This window comes from Coturnix japonica, chromosome 15 (genome assembly GCF_054131305.1).
Source record: "Coturnix japonica strain WE chromosome 15, WE-NBRP24, whole genome shotgun sequence".
Taxonomy (NCBI): Eukaryota; Metazoa; Chordata; class Aves; order Galliformes; family Phasianidae; genus Coturnix; species Coturnix japonica.
The window spans coordinates 9,790,984-9,813,560 of NC_140677.1; the positions used below are offsets into that span (position 1 = coordinate 9,790,984).

General features: G+C 44.0%; 1 long non-coding RNA gene across 3 annotated transcripts in view; it reads left to right on the top strand.

The window, feature by feature from the left end:
- The window catches only part of LOC107320009 (uncharacterized), a 223,326-nt gene that overhangs the window by 189,423 nt on the left and 11,326 nt on the right, over positions 1-22,577 (top strand). The window contains exons 6-8 of one of the 3 annotated variants that reach the window (XR_014934617.1): positions 7,895-7,972; positions 8,338-8,456; positions 8,895-20,873. This is a non-coding gene — a long non-coding RNA (uncharacterized LOC107320009). Of the gene's footprint in view, positions 1-7,894; positions 7,973-8,337; positions 8,457-8,894; positions 20,874-22,577 lie in introns of those variants that run through there. The other 2 variants (XR_014934616.1, XR_014934615.1) reach the window with 2 other exon arrangements.

Consider the following 22,577-nt stretch of genomic DNA (forward strand, 5'->3'; position numbering starts at 1 on the left):
AACCACTTCTACTTGTCCTATCCCAGCAGACCCTACAAAGAGTCTGTCTCCTCTCTTCTTATAGGCCCCTTTAGGTACTGAATCTCTTTTAACATAATCCTGATACTCAAAGGGAAAAAATATTTTTGATGTAGGGTTATCAGAGTCTCATGAAATAACTACAGGAGCCTGCAGATCTGCTCTTTTCCCCTTTCCTTTGAGCTGGACTGAAGTATCCTTACAGCAACACATCCCAAAACGTCATCTATCCATGGGCTTGAGGCCCCATCTCCTTGGCCTGAATCCAGCAGCAACTGGAGCCAGAGCGCAGCCACAGACCTTGTGGAGGAGCTACCAGAGGTCTTTGGAATGCAGCCCTGTTTCTCCTGAGCATTTATCTGCTTCTGAAATCGTTAATGAGGAAAGCAGCCAGGAAGCACCATGCTTAACCTCCTTTTCCCCACCGGGATGATCCAGAGAGATGATGCTCTGCAGAAGGGCGGAGTGGGAGCAGAAACCCATTCGCTCATGAAGAAGGCAAGTGAAGGGGCAGGGGAGGGAAGGCAGCAGGCCAAATGAGAAACGCTTCTCTAGACATCTTCCATCATTTCAGACTCATAAATCACAATGCAGATTAATGAGAAATTAATGCAGTGCAGAAATTACTGGGGGTGAGGAGCTGTCGGTCAGCAGCGGGAGTGACTGCATGTGAGACAAAGCGGTGAAGATCTCCAAAAAGAGAGAGGGCCCGGCAGCCCGGACGTGTTCTTTAATGAGGGTAGACAGAGAGGTCAGCATGGGAACAAGATAGCATGCAGCTGCATCTGGGAGACAAGGGGCACTATTTAAAAATCCTGTCAAAAGGCTCTCCGGACTGATTTGTATTAAAGCCTCTTTCGCATCTACTAATGAAAAATCCTCCTGCATCAAATCATAATGTATAAGCTTTAATAGAGAGAGAGTGTGTGTGCATGCACGAGAGAGAGGGGGTGAAAAATCAAAGGGGAAGTGGTTAATTTCAGTATGCGCCTCCTCTGTTTGGGGAAAAAATTAACACAGATGAGGAAAATAGCCTACTTTACCTCCTGTTCTTTCCTCTTCGATCCTCCCATGGCATTATTTTAAGCATTTAACTTTCTGATAGCAGTTAGTCTGGTTACATTTCCTCTCCATTTAGTGGTGGGATTTGAGCACATCATGTAGTTCTGCAGCGAGAGTGATGGAGCAGGCACATGATGGATGGTTCCCTTTGCTGGTGCTCAGGCTTGGGGCTAACAGGTAGCTCAGTGCGTTGTTGGTTCGAGTGCTTGGAAGCTCTCTGCAAAGCAGAGCATGCAAAGATAGAGAGTGAAAGCTGGCCTTCCTCCTCATTATTTTATACCGAAGGAGGTGAGTGCTGTTATCTTCTAAGGTAAATTGTCTCTCTTCTCCCCTGTAAAAAGTGTTCTCACTGTGAATTCAAGCCAAGAAAGCATAAACTAAGCCCTGATGTCCCAGCCCATCCGTGTAAATTTGCAGCAGCGGTGACAGAAACTCGTGGGAGTCATTTTGGAGAATGTGGACGTTCCTCAGCAGGTAGGGAGTCTTTATGCAAATGCCACAGTGGTACTTTCATTTATGGCTCCTGTTGATCCCACCACCCTCAGGTTGCCTGTAACCATAGCAATGGGCTCAGATAGGAAGGTTCTCTATTGTGCATAGAATAGACAGTGGCAGCTGATGGTATCAGCAGAAAGAAGTATCCAGACAGAGCCACTGTGGATGATGAGTAGATAATGGGAGAGCACACTCATAGCTGAGGCAGATGATAATCTGAAACAATCGTGGCTAGTCGGGTAGACAGCAGTGCTCAGACACCATGGGGATGGGCATAAGGAAGGGACAGAAAGGAAAGTGAGGAGAAATAAGGGGAAATGTTCAGCTAGCTCAAATGTGAATATGTCCAGCTGTCACTGTGCGCTATAGCTAATAGAGCTATATGCACACAGTCCTAACTCTTGCTCAGTATGTGTAGGTCCTTCAGCTCAGCAGTGAGGTTGGGGCAATGACAAGCCCTGGTTCCATCTTTTAAGGTATCTTGGGAATGCAATGAATGAAATCCTTGGTGTTCCCAAGAGACCTGAATGGTTCCAAGGTACAGACAGACAGGAGATGGTGCCGTTCTTTGCACAGGCACCTTCCTACCAACAAATATCTCCTATGTACTCCAGCTCTTATATCCTTGGAGCTGTAGTGACCTTAGAGGTGAAATCAACTTTCTTTGTGCCTGGGTGCACCACAAGTCCCTTATACCAGTGTGTTCATGCAGATGTCCCTTCTGGCAGCTTCTTTGGCTCTTAAGGGATGTAGTATTTAATATTGCACCATTTGGTGGAGACTTTTTTTTTTATCTGCTCACATGCGCACACAAAAGATAAAAATACAAGTGGAGAAAAAAGAAATCATGAAAAGGACCCTATTTATCAAAAAGAAACAATGGCTCAGTAGTGGCGGTGAAATAGAGATGTTGTTACTTAGTGATAATAAGGGAAAAAAGCTATTGTCAAAATGATAAGGCCATTTCTGTTGTCTCCCCAAGTGATAATATCTCTGCTACCACTAATGCCTGAGTGTTGTCACGATGTTTCATAGCAAGTGTTAGATAGAATAAGTTATATGCTAAACCCACAGCTAACTCCAGAGCCTCCAACCTCACCTCCCCCATACCCCTGTTGATACAACAGCTTCTTCTTTAATACCATTACAGCGGTGGTTTCTATTCCCCATGGCTTTTCTCCTGCTTCCTTTTAAATATAACACTGCTCCTGAGTCGGTTGACAAGGTACCTTTCACTGATAAGCAGCCCAACTTTGTCTTGTGATAGGCCATCAGAAAACCAGACTATCACATCTTGAAAAACGTAGGAAATGCTGTTCAAAATGCCAGCCAAATGAGTTGGGGTAAGGTTAAAAAAAGGGGAAAAAATGTAATAACACTGAAACAAGAATACAGAGATCTGCTGAAGATCTCTGGCAGAAGTCCTGATGGTCTTATGGAGTAAAGAGATAAAATTTACCCATCTCCTCAGAGGTAGATATTTTTCTCTTGCTGGGATTTGGTGCGAGTACACCTTTAGCAAGACAGTGTGTCATTGCTAGAAGGAACAGCTGGTCCTATGGTGACCCCAAGCTCACACAATTTCCAGCCCCACAGCAAATTAATTTCCTTTTCTATATGAGATATATAGTATCTTTCTATCTATCCATATATATATATATATATATAATCATACAACATATATACTGAATATCCTTATATATTATCATTCTGCTCTTGTTCTGGAGCAACCATGCTGCCATGAGCTGTATCTTAGAGGGATGGGACAGGAGAATACTGGTGTCCCAGATATGAGGCACACGGATTGTCTCTTTGGGCCATTTCTGAAGTCTGGGATGGCAAAGTATCCAGGAGAGTTCATTCCAAAACTGCGAAAAGGTCTGTTCTCCAAAAATACCCACCTGAAGATACATGGCAGCTTGTGAGACTTTTAAGTGCCCCTAAAAACCCAAATCCTGTTTGAGCTGTCAGGTGTTGATAGTCAACTTTTAATATTTTGCTAAGAAGCAGCAATTCAAATATGAAGTTGTTCTCCCAGTATTTTCCTCCTCTGCTTAAAGCTACAGAAACAAAGCTCCTGGTATGCTTTCTGTGCCTCTCACTTCAAAAAGCCTTTGTTAAAGGTGAATCCTTGCCTTGCCCTGTCCTCTACGTGAACAGCCCCGGGCAAGCAAAATGCAGATATTAGTGTGATGGCCAGAGCGCAGCCAGCAATGGCATGGATGTGGCTGTCCATCAGCCACCTGCACAAGGCCAAAGCACCGTGTTTGGGCACACATGGCAGGCATTTATGAGTTATTTCCTCAAATGTCTTTGCCCCCTTCTTTGGATGCAGCCAGAAAGAAATACATAAACAAACAGAACAGCATCCCATGAGTTCCCTGTGGAAAGTGATGTGAGAAGCTTCAGCAATGAGGGCTGTAGAGGAAATAGTTTGGGGAGGGTTTGTGGTTTTTGGTTTTTCTTTTTTTCTTTTTAAAATAAATATTTGAGGCTCACTGCGGGAGCTGAGCAGCAGTGTGGTAAGTATATCAAACACAGAGAATCCCCAGATTATCCGCTCAGAAGGCATTAGCTGGCTGCTGAACACAACCATCTTGAACCTGCGGAGTGAAGGTGCAAAAATATGGAAAAGTAAACAAATAGAGTGTGAAGCAGTACCAGGAATTAAGCCATCCCAGCCAAGCCATCTGAATAAACAGGGTGAGGGAAATCAGTATTTCTGCTGCTCACTGTCTGTCCGTCTCTCTTCTGCCATCCTTTTCTCCTTTTCTTGTGCCTTTACCTGCTTTAAAAGCAAGCTGATGGAGAGCTGTGCTGCTAATCAGAGTGGGGGCAGCTTCTTTCTTCAATCCATTTCTTTGCTTAAGTCATCCATCTCCTCTTTTTCTCCACTTTGCATCTCTGGAATGGGGTGTAGTGTGGAGCTGAGAAGTTGGCAAACGCTGATTTTAAGTGTGTTTGTGCTTTTGCTGATTGATCCCGGTATGATCAAAGATGAATAATCTCCCCAGTGCACCTCTGTAAAAACTAATGAAACCTGGGGGGGAGGAGAAGGAGAGAGGTAGTGAGGGGCAGGGTTCGTGTTTCTGGGATATTTTTTTGATTGCTTCACTATAATTACTACAACAATTTTTTCCCACCCATTCCCCCTTCCTGGCACCTTCATCTCCACTAAATGCATTTGCTAATAATTAGACCCTCTGCATGTATTCTCACCGAGCAGCCTAACCTCAAGAGTTTCCATGTTGCAGCACTCCCTGCTTTGACTATCTATGTCCATCTCATGAGCACAGGTGACCTTTAGGAGCACTAAAGATTTGTTTGCCCTCCCTCCAATGCTCCCCATACCCTGGGATATAGGCAGGATCAAGAGGGGACAGGGAAGCCCCTAAAGCAGCCTTTGCTGCCCATCAGTGTGATCACAGTGTGTGCCAATGCTGTTTGCATTGGGTACATTCAGCATAGTCCCTGGATATTAAATCAAACCACACAATTCATGGCGATATTAATGCCATCCGTGGGATGAATAAAAGGTCTGTAGGGAACCTTTGGTTGGCTATTTTAGCCTGCAGCCCTTTCTGACATCTCTGGGTTACCTATCCTGTTCTTATAGCACTGGTAATGAGCATCATTTCCAGCTTGGCCATGAGGGGCACTGATGTATATCTTCTCAAAGTTCACGCTACTCTCTTAGCTTTGCTAATTCATTAAGCAGAAGGCAGGCAGAAATATTGCTTGGAGAACAACTATGAAAGATTACAAACCTGTGAATTTAAAGGGTTTCTGCTCCAAACTTCTAGTAATTTTGTAGTTCTCATAGGCTGTGTATGTCCAGACAGACTGTGCTCACATACATACCTATATAAATTACCTTTAAAAGCTTTTGCTCTACCTTTCACACAAGGAAGTGACTCATAAGACATGAAATATTGGCCTCAGGTTACGCTAGGGAAAGTTCAGGTTAAATATTGAGACAGTATTTCTCCAAAAGAGTGGTCAGGCTCTTAGAACAGACTGTCCAGGGAGGTGGTGGAGTCACCATTCCTGGAGGTGTTCGAGGAAAGGGAAGGTGTGGCACTGAGAGACACAGTCTACAGTGGCCACAGGCTTCATGGTTGGACTAGATGATCTTATTGGACTTTTCAACTCTAATGATTCTATGAGTCTATAAAAAGGAAATCTGCAACCAGAGCGCTCTCAATCATCCTCACTCTCTGTTTTCCATCAGCATCTGGAGCTACTACAATGAAGACAATGTAAGAACCAAACCCTGGCAGCAGCACAGCACGCTCATTTTCCCTGTGGGCTGCTCCCAACTGCTAAGAACACATCACAGTGCCAGTATTCACAGAGATGAATCAAAGCTTGAAGCTAGCACTTGAGCTCACCATCGTGTTCATTCACTGTCGCATTACCATTTCCATGACATAAAGAATTCACGTTAGTGCCCTTCGCACCAAAGCAGCAGCAGACGCAACCCAAAGTGTCTGATCCTGTGGATTGTGATAACTGTTCAAACTCTACAAACAAGCCCAGCACTTTGGTCTCTGTTGGATTTGGTAGATGTTATCCAAACTTCAGAAATCATCCCTGAATATTGATAGGGAGGTTTTAGTGAGAGCATTCAGCTAAAAACAAGCCAGCAGAAGACAGGAAAGAAAACATAAGAGGGGGTCACGGCTGGATTTGCTGAACAAATGAGCTCTCCTGTGACTAAGAGATCTCATCATACTCCTCTCAATTTTGTTGTAGGAAGCGGCATAAGACAATGGCTGACCTTCAAATACAGGGTGGGAATATGCAGGCTGACTCTCAACAAGAAAACCCACCTAAAAGGGTATAATCAGACTTCCCCACAGGAAATCTTTTCCTATATTGCTGTTTAATCCCTCCTACCATACAGCTGTGTGCTCTTTTAAAACAGATCGATCGTGCATTAAAAACAAACCAAAATGGACCAAATCAACAACACAAAGTACAAAAGGTTATTATGATTTTGTCTGTAACATGAAATCAGCTGGAGTGGAGGAGGAGGTCAGAAGCACTCAGCTGGCCTACAGAATCCTTAAGCTCTCTGGTTGCAGGCAATAGGTGCAATACAGCTGTGGATACATGTGAACCTGCATGCTGAGTGTCCTACAAGATATGTGCAGCTGGCCCTTCCAGAACCTTCTCATTGCACTTACATAGCTTGGATCATAACAGCACATCAAAGCCATAAAGACTGAAGGCTGCATTTGAGCAGAGAGGGATGAGCTCCCCTCCCCCAGGGTTTTGCTATCAAATCCAACAGGGCAAGTGATGGTGGGAAGGTGAACATCAGCTGAGGTATGAAGAGAGAATTATAGATTGGAATGGCATGGCATGGCATGGGCGGGTGAATCATTTCCATGAAGGAGTTTTGCAGAAAAGTTAAGAAATGAACCTAAGTTTACCCCAATTTACTCCAGACTCCAAACCACAAGGTCACAATCATCCAAGAGGCATCATTTCCTCCAGGATCAGGGGTGACCAACCTTTTAAACGCTTAGAACACTGGATTCTAACCCCTGGTCCCTCTGTCTCAGCACAAAGCCTTTCATCCAGGTCCCTCAGAGTTTAATTTTCACCCCGACTTCCAAGTGAGGAGGAGGACTGTGGCAGGAGGAACCTGTGGGTTTGGCCTCTCTCAAATCTCTTTTATCAACTGCATTCACCTCTGACACAAAAATGATAAGGCTGTGAACAATTAAAAATTAAATCTTAGGCTTGTCAGTACAGGATCAGACAGAAACACTGTCTAACTTTACTCACTGTGGTTTATAGCTTTTTTTTCATGTTGTCTCCCTGCAAGCAGGTCCCTGGGCTATTTGATTTATACTTTGCCATCCAAAATGCATAAAAGATGAGGCACTTTCACTTCCCCATGAATCTTCCGCATTTTTGTTCAAAATTTTACTGAAGGTGACATGACAAATTACCACCAGAGTCAATTTGTGCTGGAGGAGGGCATCATTAAAAAAAACACAGAAGAATAGGGACAAAAAAAAAAAAGGGTAAAGGGAGAATGGGGGGAAAATGAGCTTGTGACCCCTTTGAATATGTCGTGCTCCAAAGCAGCACTACCAGAATGAGACTGGCAGACTAATTATCCTCACGGCAGATTCATGGATTCGGGAGAAAGGGAGAACTCAAAAACCTCATTTGACCCATTAATTAGGGCTACTCTGCTTCTTGTCATCTATTTTGGAGGGGGCATGGGAGGAGAAAGAGGAAGGATGCTTCACAGCATTGCTCAGCACTCACCCTCTCCAACCTTTTCATGTCCCCATCATAGTGTCTATGCCCCAGTTCCCTCGACTGGCAACCTCTTCTCATGGTCCCATTTGACTCCGACTCCCAACTTAGCAGGCAGGTAAGAGACCATTTGTTTGTGGCGTGGTGTTTCATTGTTTGCACTGTGTGAAGAAGGCTCTGGTCTTTGGTTCAGCTCAGAGCAGTCAAGCAGCAACAGGTAATTTGATACATCAGAATAAGTGTGCATCACCTGGAGGTTTTCTGGTTTGTTTCAGTTTTGTTTGTTGCTTTTATTTTTCCCAAGGAAAAGCACTGTAGTAAGCAGTATTATAATGAATCGTGATGCCATGTGTTACTTCTCCCACATCTTCACGAAGGTGTTGGAAGGGGAGTTTGTTTGTGCAGTGAATGGTGTCCCTGGTGTTTACTTCTGTATGTTATTTCAACACTTCCGCAAGCAGAAAACTTGTCTCCTCTTTGCAGATCTGGGGACATTTTTCTTTGCAAACAACCATTTTCACCACAAATGCCAAGGTATCAGCTGGGATCAAATTCTGAAGTACTTGTGAAAGTACCTGTTTTCACACATGGCTGCAAGCAAGGTAAATATTCACAAGGTTATGCAAAGTATTGGGTAATACTGGATCTGGTATGTTTGGTCTCTATTGGTTCTGCATGAATTTTACCCTATTTATTTTTTCTACATCCACAGCTTTTTGATTCCTCACCTTGAGCCAATTCATTTCAGGGGAGACTTTATCTTTTTCATTTCCTGAGAATATCTGCCACAGATGCTACTTTAGCACACAGATTACATTACAACAATTAAAAGATCCCGGGTATTATTTCTGTTTATACTTGCCTAACTGGCAAAAGCAAAAGCAAAAGAACACACGGGTTTCAGCAGAAGCAAAGTCTAGTGATTTTCATAAATCCTTGCACCAGGCTTAGCAGATGCATCCTGCTTAGATGCACCTGGAGTGCTGCTGAATTTACAATACAAAGTATATCTGGCTTAAAATAGTCTTTTATTATTTTAGGTGTGCTGACTGCAGGACACAGTTGCTATGTTCGCAAACATATCCACTGCACCATAAGGGATGTGGTCTGTTGTGCAACCAGACACTGGCCAGGTATGAGACAGCCAGGTCCACATTCGCTCATCCAAGCAATGCAATGTTGAACTGTAGCACTCAGCCAGGTGATGTCCATGGAGGCTTCCTCTGTAAAGCTCTTCAAGGTGCAGTGGATCCCAAAAACTTCTGGATATCATGGGATCTAGCGGCACTCCCAGTTAGATATCCTTGGACCTTTTTAGCTGATTGATGGTTTTTTGCCTTTACTTGAGCCAGTTGATTCCCCTTTGTGATGTGCATCTCTTAGATGGCACCTCCTGTAAGAAAAGAATAGCCCAGAAAACGAAGTAGTAATCCATGATGGAATCAAAGACAAATCAATGCCAATTGCAAAACAGCAGGCAGGGATCTGATAGGAAATCTGGGATCTGTGGGGAGAGAACTTCATCCTGCTTTTTGCATCTGGAAAGAGGCTGCTCTGGAATCCTGGGCTGAGACGAGCTCTGTCTGGGGCTTAGACTGGCACTGTCCAAGCCTGTCCATCATGGACTAGCAGCTGTCTCCTCCACACACCTTCATCTGATCAGATCTCCCCCTCCCTGATTGCTGCCCCTCCATCTCTGCCTTGCAGCCAAACATGACACACAGCCATTGCCCCCCTTCATCACACCAAGCACCCTCTGATCTTGAATTCCTTTTTCTGTGAGCAGCATTTGGGGATGCAGATTGACTGAAAGCTGTGATACCAGAAATAGATTCTGAATGACCCATCAGAAGCCTGGTACCTACTGAAGGGCTGGAAACACTTTTCTCACTTTTTTTTTCAAGGAAAAAGAAGCCACCTGTTTTTGTACAGTCGCAGCAAGCACTGTCTGATAGGGCTATGCTCAGCAACCTGCCTTGCTGCAAAGCTTCTGATCTATCTGTCTTCAAAGCTGTTAGACCCATGATGTGTCCATCTCTAGGTGCTGATGGCGTGCATCTCCCTTACCATCTTGGATGTCATCTCTTCTCTGCCATGTCACTGGAAGGGGCTGTAGTCTTCCAAGACTCTGTTGTTTTAGTGGAAGTAATATTCCTCATCTTTTCCAGACTCCTCCTACCTTGTTATCTTTTCTGTATACACGCTGCTCTCTAATAACTGCAGTACAGGCCCAGTAGTAGAGAGCTGTAGATAAGATATCAGGTACAAAGGGCAACAAGACTGTGTATATGGGATTTCTGGTGATTCTCCACTGCTCACCTTCCATGCAGGCTTCTAGAAATGAAGTCCTATCAAGGCATCTCACTTCACTTTATCATTAAGATAAGAGATCCTGAACAAGTCATCTGCTCCTTATTTCCTTTCTCTACTTCACTAAGGATGCACACATTACAAAGTACCTTGAAGTGTCCAGATAGGCTCCTTTCCTTTAGGTTTATACGTACAGAATCTTCTAAAGGAACCTCAGCTGTGCAGCTGGGACCCATCAAGCCTGCCAGGAAAGAAAAAGCAATTGGCAGAGCCCACTGCACCATCCAGATGATCCCATTTTCCTGGGCTCAAATACATGCCCCCTCTCCAGAAGTTCAAGGGTATTGAGATCAGATGTTTTGCCTGACCTCATTATACATAGAGGGACCATCTGCCAAAGCTCAGATCTGGCTGAAGCTTCTTCCAAGTCTGAGTCTGGGATTTTGACTTGAACCTCTGCCTAACTTATTCAACCTCTGCCAGGACACAATGAAAGCGTGGTGCAAGATACCAAGAATCCTTTCGTTAGTAGAAGTGCTGGACCAGATTTTCAGCAAAGCTCAGATCCTACTCTGAACTCCAATTTCTGGACTGCCTTCAGACATGGCCAACATCCTACACCTCTCCTACAAACCCTGGCCTCTCCTTCCTTCCTATTTCACACCCATCTGCCATGTTATGGAACCCATCCATATGCCTATTAATAGAAAATATAAATCTGGCATGCAGTGCCTGTTAATGTATATATCGACCACCTCCACTTGCAAAGGTATGTTGCAAGTGATCCCTTCCCAAGGGAATGTGGTAGATTCTGCAGACTCCCAGATTCCCCGTAGGTCTCACACAGGCAAAACATTTCATAAACACTGAGCAGCCTTGACAAGAGGCCTTTTCTCTTTCCTTTCCTTATGAAAAAAAAGAAATGCATCTTTGAGATCCCATTGACATCCATTCTCCCTTAACAATCTGCTTGACTCAACACAGGCCATGCTCTTGAGACTTGTTAAGGGAGGGTTGGGGAAGACATCTCTACATTGTTCTCTTCTTTCCTCCTTTCTTTAATCAAAGAAAGAAAACAGAGAAAGAAAAAAAAAAAAAAAAAAAAAAGGAGGAGGAGGAGGTGGGGGGTGGGGGGAAACCAATAGTGCCCTCCTCCTTATTCCTTGGTTTTCTTCTCTGTCTTCCCAGCTGTCAGATGCTCCAACATTCCTTGCACGTAAGTGTTTTGCTTCAAAAGTTAGAAGAAGAGAGCGAGAAAGAGAAACTGCATTGCACAGTCCCTGTTGATAAGGTTCAAAGCAGACAGAGACGCCTCAGAAGCACATGCAGCCTCTCCCTCTCTCCCTGCTACAAGGAAAGAAAGAAAAAAAAAGAAGAGCTAAATTCCATGGCAGAATTTGCTTTCTCCTGCTGCTGTTATCTTTCCTTGCACACAGGCTGGAGGTAGGGGGAAGATAGATGCTGTCCTGTTTACCTTGCAATTTCTCTCCACCCCCAGCCCCCTTTGAAATGCCAGCTCTAAGCTGCTTTTGCACTCCCCATTTGTAATGGCATTTTAAAAAAGAAAGATGTCCGGACACGTTTGTGTGCTGAGTTGCATTTTTTTCTTGCTGTTGTTTTAAAACTTTCAAGAAGCCAGACTTGAGCCCAGCCGAGGTTACTCAAAGCAAAACCCTGCCAAAAATCTTCCTTGCTGCTAATATTTCGCCAGCCCTGTCATTATCTGAATTTCCCCTTCCTCTGCTCCTTGATATATCCCTCTAATTTTGTCTCCCCGCTCAGCACTGGAGCAGTGAGGAAACACCACTAAGTTATCACCATATTATTCATCTGAGAAATCCAGCCAGGAATCCTTTGGCCCAGCAGAACAGTCACAGCCATCTGTCTGTCTGTTGTGCTAGAGAAGAGACAAGCACGCAAGAAGTAACCAAGAAATGCACACTCACATTTACTATATAGAAAGAAACTCAAGAGCCATGAAAGTCAGAAACTAGCCACTGGAACCAGCAGTCACAGGGAATATTAAGATAGAGTTTCAGTCACATCACTGAGACATTTCAGATGAGCCTAGTGAGCTAAAAGCCCTCCCTTTATTGCCTTCAAAAGGGAATTAAAATAGCTAAGAGGTTGGTATAGGGAAGTCAGTAAAAGTTAAAGAGCTCATCAGACTGTCCCCTCACTTCCCATCTGCCTAATAGGAGCATCAATCTGCTCAAGGCACAGTGTCCCTGCAAGGGCACCCTAGGACAGGTCCAGCTGGCAAACGAGGTTAATTGATGCTTTCTCATTGAGGTGGTTAGGACTCAGGTGTTTTGTGGGTTCCTCCTTCCCTCTTCTCAAGCAATGCAAAGTCTTCTGGCAGCAGCTTAGTTCTCCCTGGCCACAAGCAGTTTAAACCAAATGCTGGCAGTCAGGAATTAATGCTAGAAATGGAGAGTATTCCTTGCAATGCAGTGCAGTGCTCCAGGAGGGCGGTAGAAGCTGCAGGGCACTTGGAGGAGAGCAAGGAGGGAGGGCTATCAACTGAAAACAATAAAATAGTCCCTACTGCTCCCACCTGGAGTTGGTCCCAGCACATTGAAAAGCTCTTCTCTCCCTTCTTTGGTGTTTTCGAGCCAAAAGACAAGAAACTGAAAAGTGTAAGAGGTGAAGATCCATTCCAACTTTTACTTGGCCTGAATGCCTGAAGAGATAAGAGACCTCATCTCTTCTCTGTTAATAGATAAAGGGTGTTGTTACTGTTGAGCTCTCTCCAAGTTCGTGGATTTCATCTATGTGACAAAGGGTATCACATGTGCTGCATATCATTTAGTTTTTCCCTAGCCCAGATTGCCCCAGGAGTGCTGCTGAGGAATGACTTTACACTGAAAACAGCCTCATATTTCTTCATAGGAAGACTCTGTTGCAGAGAGCACTGGATGGATTTCTCAACAGGCCAACTCATGCTCCACGAAAATATTCACAAATGCTTGCAAGTGTTGAAGCTTATGTCAGTTATGGCCATTAGAGGTAATTTCCTTGTGAGAAAGAGGAGCAGATGGAAAAAGAGAGACCAGGATGTGCTGGAGATGACTCTCCAATGCCTGTTGTGCATCAGAGGAAGGGCACTGCACAGCCAGCAGAGCTGTCCTTCCCCAAGGCATAGCTGACATATCCCCTTGCCTGGGAGACCTGGCAAGGGAGTCTGACATCATTTCATAGCTACCTTCATGCCTTTCCTTTTTAATTCACAGGCATAGGAGTTTATGTGGAAACACCAAAGCTGTACTGGAACAGTGTGGGAACATACATATATGAGCCACAATTTAGCATCTACATTTCCACATTTGCCCATCTCAGACTCTCTGCTGGAAAAGAAGCATTTGGGGCAGAAGAAGTTACTTGAGAATAAAGAAAGGAACAGACTTACTTATACTTTCTCTCACTGAAAAAATTGAGTTTCCTTACCAAACAGTGGAATAGCAATAAACTTCCCAGTAGGTAAAAGCAAGCCCATGCTGGTTACTGCTGTATATTCACAGCTGGCCTCACCTACCCTATCTTGCCTGTGGGCATGAGATCAGTTTGTTCCACTAGTCACCTAGCTCTTGGTGCCAAAAAACTAAAGTTCCTGCCCATCACATCTGAGGCAGACATTTCAAAGTTAAACACCTAGTCTGTTTTCAATTTTTCCTTCAAATACCAGAAGAGATTGCACCACATTATGGGCTAATCGCCTGTCAAATTTAATTTCTTAGGCTGAGGCTGCTTTAGAGCCAAGTGAGTGAAAAGGAAAAAATATCCTGTCCAAATCCACTAAATTATTATTTTTTATGCCTGTGTAGTTACCTAGAAATAGGAGCTTTTTCTTAACCTTTTTGTTTAACTTTATGGCAAATACATTACTGACAGACTAGGATATTACATGCAAAATCTGATCTTACAATAGGTCTTCATGTAGAAATTGTGATGAACTGAATTTCATGAAAGTAGCTCTAGGTCCAGCTAGGAGCAAAGTCCTCCTCTGTAATTATTACTGAAGATCAAACACAGACCTTCGACTTTGCTTGCTTGGAGCAAGACTTCTCACTTCACATATTTCACCATCCACCCAAGGATCGCGTGGTGACATAAAGGTTTAATGCTGTTCAGTCCTAGGAAGGGGTCTTGCTGATTTATCTGCTTGGTGTCCATCACAGCATGATAAATGCTGTTAACACAGAGAGAACCAGGGCCTGAGGTGGATTTTGTTGCAAACCTAAAACTAAGGTCAAACCGAAGTTCTCATTCCTCAAAATGTCGGTGGGTAGGTTTCAAAACTTGACAGGAGGATGATGGAAGGACACGTGGATATAAATCCACACATAACTGGGAAAAATCTAAGTCTATCCATGTACCAGTCTTGGGTGGAAATGTCTTGTAGCTCAGTCATTAAAATATCTAAAAAATGGGTCTGAGCATGGCTTCATCTCTTGGTCCAAAGACAGTAAGAGCAAGGAGGACAAGAAATGAAGAAAATGGGAAATGGAGACCAGAGCCCTTGAGAAGCTGGAATGAGAAGGGAAACCAAAGGCTTCCTGAGGAAACTTTAGTTGAAGCAGAAGTAAAATCAGAGGCTTCCAGTAAGGAGAGTAGCCATACAGCTATCAATAACTATGGTAGCTTTGGGGCAGGGGTTATGACAGTGAATCTAAAATTTCCAGTTTTCCAATCCAGGTAGATATTGATGGCATTACTTTTTTTTTTTTTTTTTAAACTTTTTGAAGAAAACACAATATAAAAGCTAGAAAAATTAATTGGAAGGAAACATCTCTATCAAAAAGGATTTTATTTTGGAGAAATGCCAAAAAAATAAATAAATGAGGAAAACAAAAATTGTTTGCCTGCAAACCAGCTGAAAACCTTTGATGTAAATGTAATTATTCTTGATCTATTATCAGAGAGACCAAGTCCAGCTCTGATTTGCTAGTGTTTTCATCTGAAAATCCCAACGTGCTTTATAGCCTCCCACTGCTGCCTTTCTTGTAGGAAAATAGAAGAGAAATTTGTGCCTTGAGTCATACAACCAGTGCCTGACAGAGCTACCAAGTGTCCTACCTCCCAGATGCAGTCTAAGTTATTAATTTTCTCATATGAGTGTAGCCTATATCGAATGAGAACTATGAAAAAAAATGAATTCCCAGCTCCCACCACCTTCCAGGAGTGACCTCCCCATTTTGTCAGTGGTCATCTGCCCCGAAGTCTCTCTCATTTCCACTCTGTGTATCTTGGTGGGCTCAATCCTCTCTGCTCACTGCTGATTTAACTGCCTTCCATTGCGCTGAGCATTGTAGCAACACTTTGCATAGCCAGAGGTGGAAGTATTTAATGTGGAATGAGGTGGGTGTTTCTGAAATGATAAGAATAATTGTAAAATCTGCAGGTTTTATTTTGAAGCTATCATTGGTAAACAGGCTACCAGCCAAGAGCATGAGACCTAAATAAGCCATGCAGACGTAGCCTGAAAGAAGGCTTGAGGGAATTTTACCACATTTCTTCAAATATTTTAAGAGATAATGGTCCGCACCTAAACACAGTGGTTTCACATATGTTAACCTATGCACAATGAGATAAAGTTTTACTCTCATGTTGGTATAGTAGAGCAATACTGCCTAAGTCTCTACCAAGACCACACTCCTCTTGCGCCCACTCTGCTTTCATGTGCAGCTCATCCATGTAAGGAGGGAAAAGCACCAAACATTCCCTTCTTGTCACCTGGAGAGAGAGGCCTCCAAAATGGTTGGACCTTGTTCAGCAGCTGTCCCTAATAGATTCATTCTGATGGTGTACATTCATCCGTTCATTCAGATCTACCACCGTTGCTGAAGCAGGTTCTTACAGCGTAGTTTTCAGGTGAAGGAGTTGGTTACGCTGCTTAAGGCTTTGAGCAGCTCAGCACAGCAGGATTTTGGAGAGCAGCTTTGCAGCAGGAAGGGCAGTGGTGTCAGGTGAAACACAAAGCATCCTCCTTAAACAAGCCCAGAAATACGACTGTCCTCCTCCCCTGTTCTCCCCCCTTTCCTATTTCTATACACAGAAACACCAGTTTTAACAGAGCCGACTTAGAAAGGCAGCAAGCATAGCAAGAATGAAGGTCTGAGTATTAATCTGGAAATAAGATGAATAAATAGCCTTGGGAGAATGCTCGCCTGCTATCTCTCCAGCCACAGCTCCTTGCCTCTCTGGGGAATTGCTGCTCCACGTACAAATCAGTTACTCCACTAAAATTATTTCCCTTCTCCTTGGGCCCAGAATCCAGGGCCACTGCCTAATCCACATCCTGAGCCAGACCTAAAGAAGGAACCTGGGTCCCAGGCAGCACAGGGCCATCCTTCCTTCTATTAGGTTTCCATAGTGGACAGCCTAGGACATAGGTCTTACTGCAGGATCTTAGTGTTCCCACCCCAGCGTAGGCACAGGCAGCACCCATTTTCTCTTTGATTTCTGTTTTCCTTTTGACACCTCTGAGAGTCAAAAGGTTTGAGCTTCTGAGAATTAGGATAATGGAAATACCTGCAATCAGACAGCTCCAGAGAGGAACTGCTCAAGAGAAATCAAGGCTCAGAATATGGACTGGTGTCAACAATCCTATCATCAACAAGAGAATCCTTCTGAAACCGTTCATTCTCCTCTGCAGGAAAACTGGTCCTCCAAGAGTTAGTGTGAAAGGAAAGGGAGGGTGGGGATGCTCTATATGTGAATCCAGGCACCCCTCCTGAGTGTGAGAGAAACACCCATTCACTTCAAAGCCATCTTCCTTTGAGAGGAGAGAGCCCCAAGGAAGCATCTTTATTTAGAGTACACCAGAGAGACATTCTGTGCTGAGTGGAGAGGAGCAACGGGCCAGGAACCAGCAACTGGTTGCTAACACCAGCATTGCAATTAGGCGTAGTTGGTCTTGAATGGCACCAGGGACTGGGAAAAGTTACCATAAATACTTTGTAATGAACAATCTCCTACCAGCCCCCAGGGAACCAAGGGGAGGTGGGAAACACGTTGATCCCTAATAGTTTTTTTTTCCATCTCTGATTTCTGTGATGTGCCGTACACAAAGCAAGGAGCAGCCGCTAAAATCAATGCACAGCCCAAGCTGAGCGGAGAGGTTTTAATCAATCTGAGAAGCCATTTATTGTGAGGATCCAACAAAGTGACAGATATTATCACTATTACACATGAAACTGGAACATGGGAAACAAAAAGGAGCACTGAGCTCTTGCTTTGAGGGGGCTGGGAAGCGTACCTGTTGTTTCTCTCTTAGACTTAATAGTAGCATAGCAAGAGACAATAAATCAAGCAGGGGAGATTGGGGGATGATTCAGTCCCAACTACTCATCAATGCCGAGTTTAGAACAGGAATGAATTTGCTTCCCTAAGCTTAGGAAGGAGAAGACAGCGCAGCCCTTAAGGTGAGTGATGTTTTCCATTGATAGACCTGGGTGAAATATGGAGGAGCTGTGAGCAGGTTGGCTTCTGGCTGGAAGGACAGTGTATGAGTGCAGATATTTGGGGCATGGAAGGAAGAGTAAATAAATACCTTATGTATCCATCTGAGCTGCAAGACAGAATTGGCCATTTTTCTTTCCCTCAGTGGGGTTTTGAGAGTCTGGAGCTTCAAGATATTTGCTACAAATGCACTTTTTCCAGAGAGAGAAACCCACTGAGTTTCTGTCCCATTCTGTGGGGGATTTGCCTGGCCCAGTTGGACACTGGCCTCACAACAGCAAAACATCTTTGGATTACCTTGACCCAACCAATCTAGAATTTCAGTGATCAGCATCCTTTGCACCAAGTGCCAGGAACAAGTTAAGATTCCCTCATCATCAGTGTTCCACTTTATAACAGCAGTACCCGCAGCTTGGAGAAATAAAGGCTGCATTGTCCTGTTGAGCCCTCATATTCTCTTCAGCTTGCTCCATCAGAATGGGCAGCTGCATATAGAGGACAACAATATATGGAAGACTGACCCTAACCCTAATCTTGCTGGTAGGGAAGGAGAAGAGAGATGCTTTAGAAGCTCACCTATACACGCTTGGGGCAGATCCATCTCCTGTCTTTTTGGTCTGCTTTGGTGCCGAGCAGGACCTAACTGCTCTTTACACAGATTATGTAGGGAAAGTCATGGCTGGATCTCCTTTCATCAAACACTGACAATACGGTGCAACAGGAGCTGCTACCTTGCTGCCTTTCTGCCCTGTACAGACTCCTGTCAGCACACATGCATCTTCTGTCCTCATTTTAACTCCAAATCTTCCTCCAGAACCATGGCTGCGAGAAGCGAACAGACTGAACAAGCACATGAGAACTGCAGAAAACCCAAACACAACAAAACAGTCATTAATCTCTCTTTAAGGTATCTTTTCCCCCATACCCTCCCCAAAACAGGAACAAGGAGGAGGGAAGATCCCAGAAGAACAGCCTAACGATAAAAATATAAGTGCGGTTGCTAAAAGCCCAATCTATTTTCAAATGATGTGCTCTAATGGAATGTTGCTGTACATCTTTTGATGAGACAGGAGTCTATTTAAAAAGACAGGCGCTTTCGTATGTGCTTTTAAACCCCGTCTGTCAATTAGAACAACATCAAGGGTTCAGTGGCTGGGAAAAAAGATGACAGTAATGAAAAGCTGGGAGGGCAGCAGAAGAAAAGAAAGATAAAGACAAAAAAAATAGAAGAAAGAAGACAGGAGGAAAAGAAAGAAATCTGTATTAAAGGAAAAAAAAAAAGGCAATGAAAGCAGAGAAGAATGAAGATTCACAAAGATTGGGGCAGAATAAAGATCCATGGAACAAGATTGCACTCATTTGTTCCCCCCAAATTATATATTCATTCATAACCAAGAAGGATGCTGAACACAGGGGAAGCAGCAAACACAATGCCTCTCAAAATCTGATTCTCTGCATTACTCAGCATCTCAAGAGCAGGGGAAGAAAATGGTGCTTAGCCCCTCCCTGGATGGATCCTATGCCGAAGGCTCTCCCTGCAGCCCCACTAAAGATGCACACACAAGTGTAGGGGGATCATTTTATCCCTGAGAGGCACTCAGACACTAAGGTGAGGAGCACTGTAGGGAAAAAAACCATGAGGAAATTTATAACTGGTATTAAGCGTAGGATTGAGAAAGCAGTAAATAAGGCACTGGGCCACAAACTGAGCACAAGAGGAAACAAAACACTGGAATGGTTCTCCTTGGAGAAGAGGCCAGGCAATGCAGTGCTGTGGGTGGGCACAGCATTGGAGGTGGCTACAGTGCACAGACACCTCTGGGCATGAGGAGCAGCTCTTGCCATGGTAATGGTGCTTCTAAAATAGTTGTGAACATAGCAGTCCCATCATTAAAAAGTAAAATAAAATAAAATAAAATAAAATAAAATAAAATAAAATAAAATAAAATAAAATAAAATAAAATAAAATAAAATAAAATAAAATAAAATAAATAATAAACCCCAGAACTTCCATCATTTAACACCATTTTGCCTCCCCATCTCAGCCTTTGGTCACTGGCATGCCAAAAGCCTTTCAATCCAACACATTGACCTCTGTCACTTGGGATAATGATAGAGATGGATAGCAGTAATAAGCCACTCAGTTTGCCTGGGTAAGGACCACGGGGAGGTGGTACACACACGCTGCCTTTAACCCAACTGCTGGCAGCTGTTCGCAGTGTGATCCCTGAGCTCCATCATCCCAGCACCTCAGTGCAGTATGATGGAATCCATCTTGCCTGGAAGTACTCAGGGCCGTGGTCACATTGGTGGCTCCATCTTCCTCCTCGAGCTATCAGTGCCTATGAGCTGAGATGTCCTCGGGGTGGTCACCGAGCTCATGCACTGGTTGCTTGAGCTGCGTGCTGCACCAAACCCCATGCAGCACAGTACATACATACACATCACAGGTCTGTGGTTGCACCCTGCTGCCTCTCACACACACCTGAGGCAAGTCTTGCAATAAAAACAGAGTTTTCAGCAGAACAAGTCGAGTTTTTCACCATTTGCATTGCAACAAAGGAGAAGCACTTGCCAATAATCAGTTCTGAACTCTCACTCCCTGTCTGCGATTTAGAGACTACTGTTTAGTTAGTTTCTATGACTATACATTGTTTATACCCACAGTTGCAGCGAGCCTTTAAAAAGTCACATTTAACACACCCACTTTCTCGAGAAACTAAATCAGACACTCTTCCCTCTTCCGCTTTGCTGCCAGTGGAGCTATTCCCAAAAGCCAGGGCACTGTTTCTCCGGATTTAATCGCAGCAGACCACAATGCCCCTGAAGGAAGCCATAGGGACACGGTAACCCAGCGGCTGGGGGAGGACACAAGGCACAGTGCGGAGGTGCAGATTAGCCCATTAAACCTGCATGATGAGGGATCCTCTCCCTGATTAAACTGAACTGGACAGGCACACCTTGTTGAGCAAAGCTGGGGGTTTTGCATGGCTTTACTCACACAGCATACAGAGAAAGGCACTTGCAGTCTCTCTTTTGTGTGCTATCCCACAGTTCCGGTGTAATTAGCCTGCAGGGAGAGAGGTAATAAAAGGAATATGCTAATGTGAAATACTTTGTATTTTTTATGCAGAATTGGCTGATGTACGGTAACTTGTTACCTTTCCTTGTATCCTTTTTATATACTTCAATCCTCCTTCTGCATGAAACTCTGCTTGTTCACCACGTGTCTCCTTAAAAAAGAAAAATGCTTTGCAAGTACTAGCCTTGCGAAAATATTAATTGGTGTTAAATACTGGGGCTGGGGTTTTCCATGGCAGACATGGGAACCGAGAGCCCCAAAGGCTCTTGTAACTAATTCCCTTACATCTAGCTCCATATACATAACAAAAACACCACTAGGAAACAATTAATGGCAGAGCTGGCCGCTGCAGAAAGCTCACAGCCTCCACAGCTTGAACCTTTTCTTAGACCCTAGCGATTAAAGGAAATCCTACGTGTTCACCAAAGGCTGCCCAGGTCAGCCCTGATGATCCAAGGTGTCCATTGCACCCGCAGAAAAATGAGCACAGCTTGTTGTATGGAGGCCAATCCCCACTTGCTGTCTCCATAACAGAGGCCACTGTTCCCATCCCTGAGATCTTTCTGCATTAGAGCTCAGGCTTATTGTTCTGGAGAGGAGACCGCATGGGGTTGGTTATGCCAATGTGGGATGCAGGATTCCACCAGTGTGTGTGGGTGATGGGCTTGGGATGCCCAGGAGAATGGAGTCCCTCTGTCCTTAGGCTTTCCTTCCCACACAGACCAGAGGGTACCCACTCTCCTATTGCAATGCTGAGATTTCTTCTCCCTCCTTAGATATAAATGCGACACAGGCCATGAGGTGCTCAGACACTCTGGCAGAGAGGACCACGTAAGTACCTCCGCAGAGTGGGTATGTTTAAGCAGCCACAGCTCAGATCTTCAGTCATCATTACCCAGAGAAACCAGCTGTTCTTCTGCTATTTATGATCCCCCCCTTAAATCTACCCTCCCTATGACTCAACCCACAGCCTTTAAAGTGTGCATTGTATTGACATTTATATAGTACATTTCATACACTTCCTCTCAAAGCTTTTTACAAAGCCATGAATTACATACCTGTCACCCACTGAATTCATTCATCCAAAAAAGAAGCAGTCATTACGCACTCGGCAATAAGCCTCATAACACTACCCGCCATTGAGTTTGTGTATGTGTGCACCAAAGAGATAAAGTTACTTTAATGCCATCTCTGCTATTAATGCAACAGAGAGCAAGGAAAGGGAAGGGTGGGAGGGGGATGGGAGATGTGATGGGTGGGAAGGCCTGGGTCTTTCTCCATACCTAGATGTGGTGATGTGGAATATATTCACTTCTTAAGAGGCTGCAGCTGCAGGGAAGTAATTATGTGAGAGGCAAGGTGCCTTCGTTCCAGTCTATGGGGGTGATAATAAAACAATGCTTTGCATTTGTTTTTCTCCATTCATTCTGTGATCCCAAAGTGCTTTTTAAACATTAATTAATACTCATTTAAAAGAAAAAATAAAAAAAAAAAAGAAAATAAAATAAAGAAAAACAACACCACATTACTATTCTGGAGCAGATCTCATTTTGGAGATGGAGGCACTGATAGGATGAATGAAGATGAACGTTGAGGTAAAAGTTAGCTTAGGAATAACATAGCACAGAGTTTACTCTTTTAGGGGGAAACTCAGGACATGGGCAAATATGGGACCATTTGCAGGTGTTACCTGTTTTATAGTCATGGAAGACTGGAGCAACTCAGAGTCTTTTCTTTGATCTAAGACCTTTAAGACATTTATTTTCTCTGTAATATCAAATTTTCCCAAGATTTCTACCTCTAACAGACACAATCATCTTTGCTCATTGCAAGCAATGGCTCATTCAAGAGTCACAACACCACACTTGCA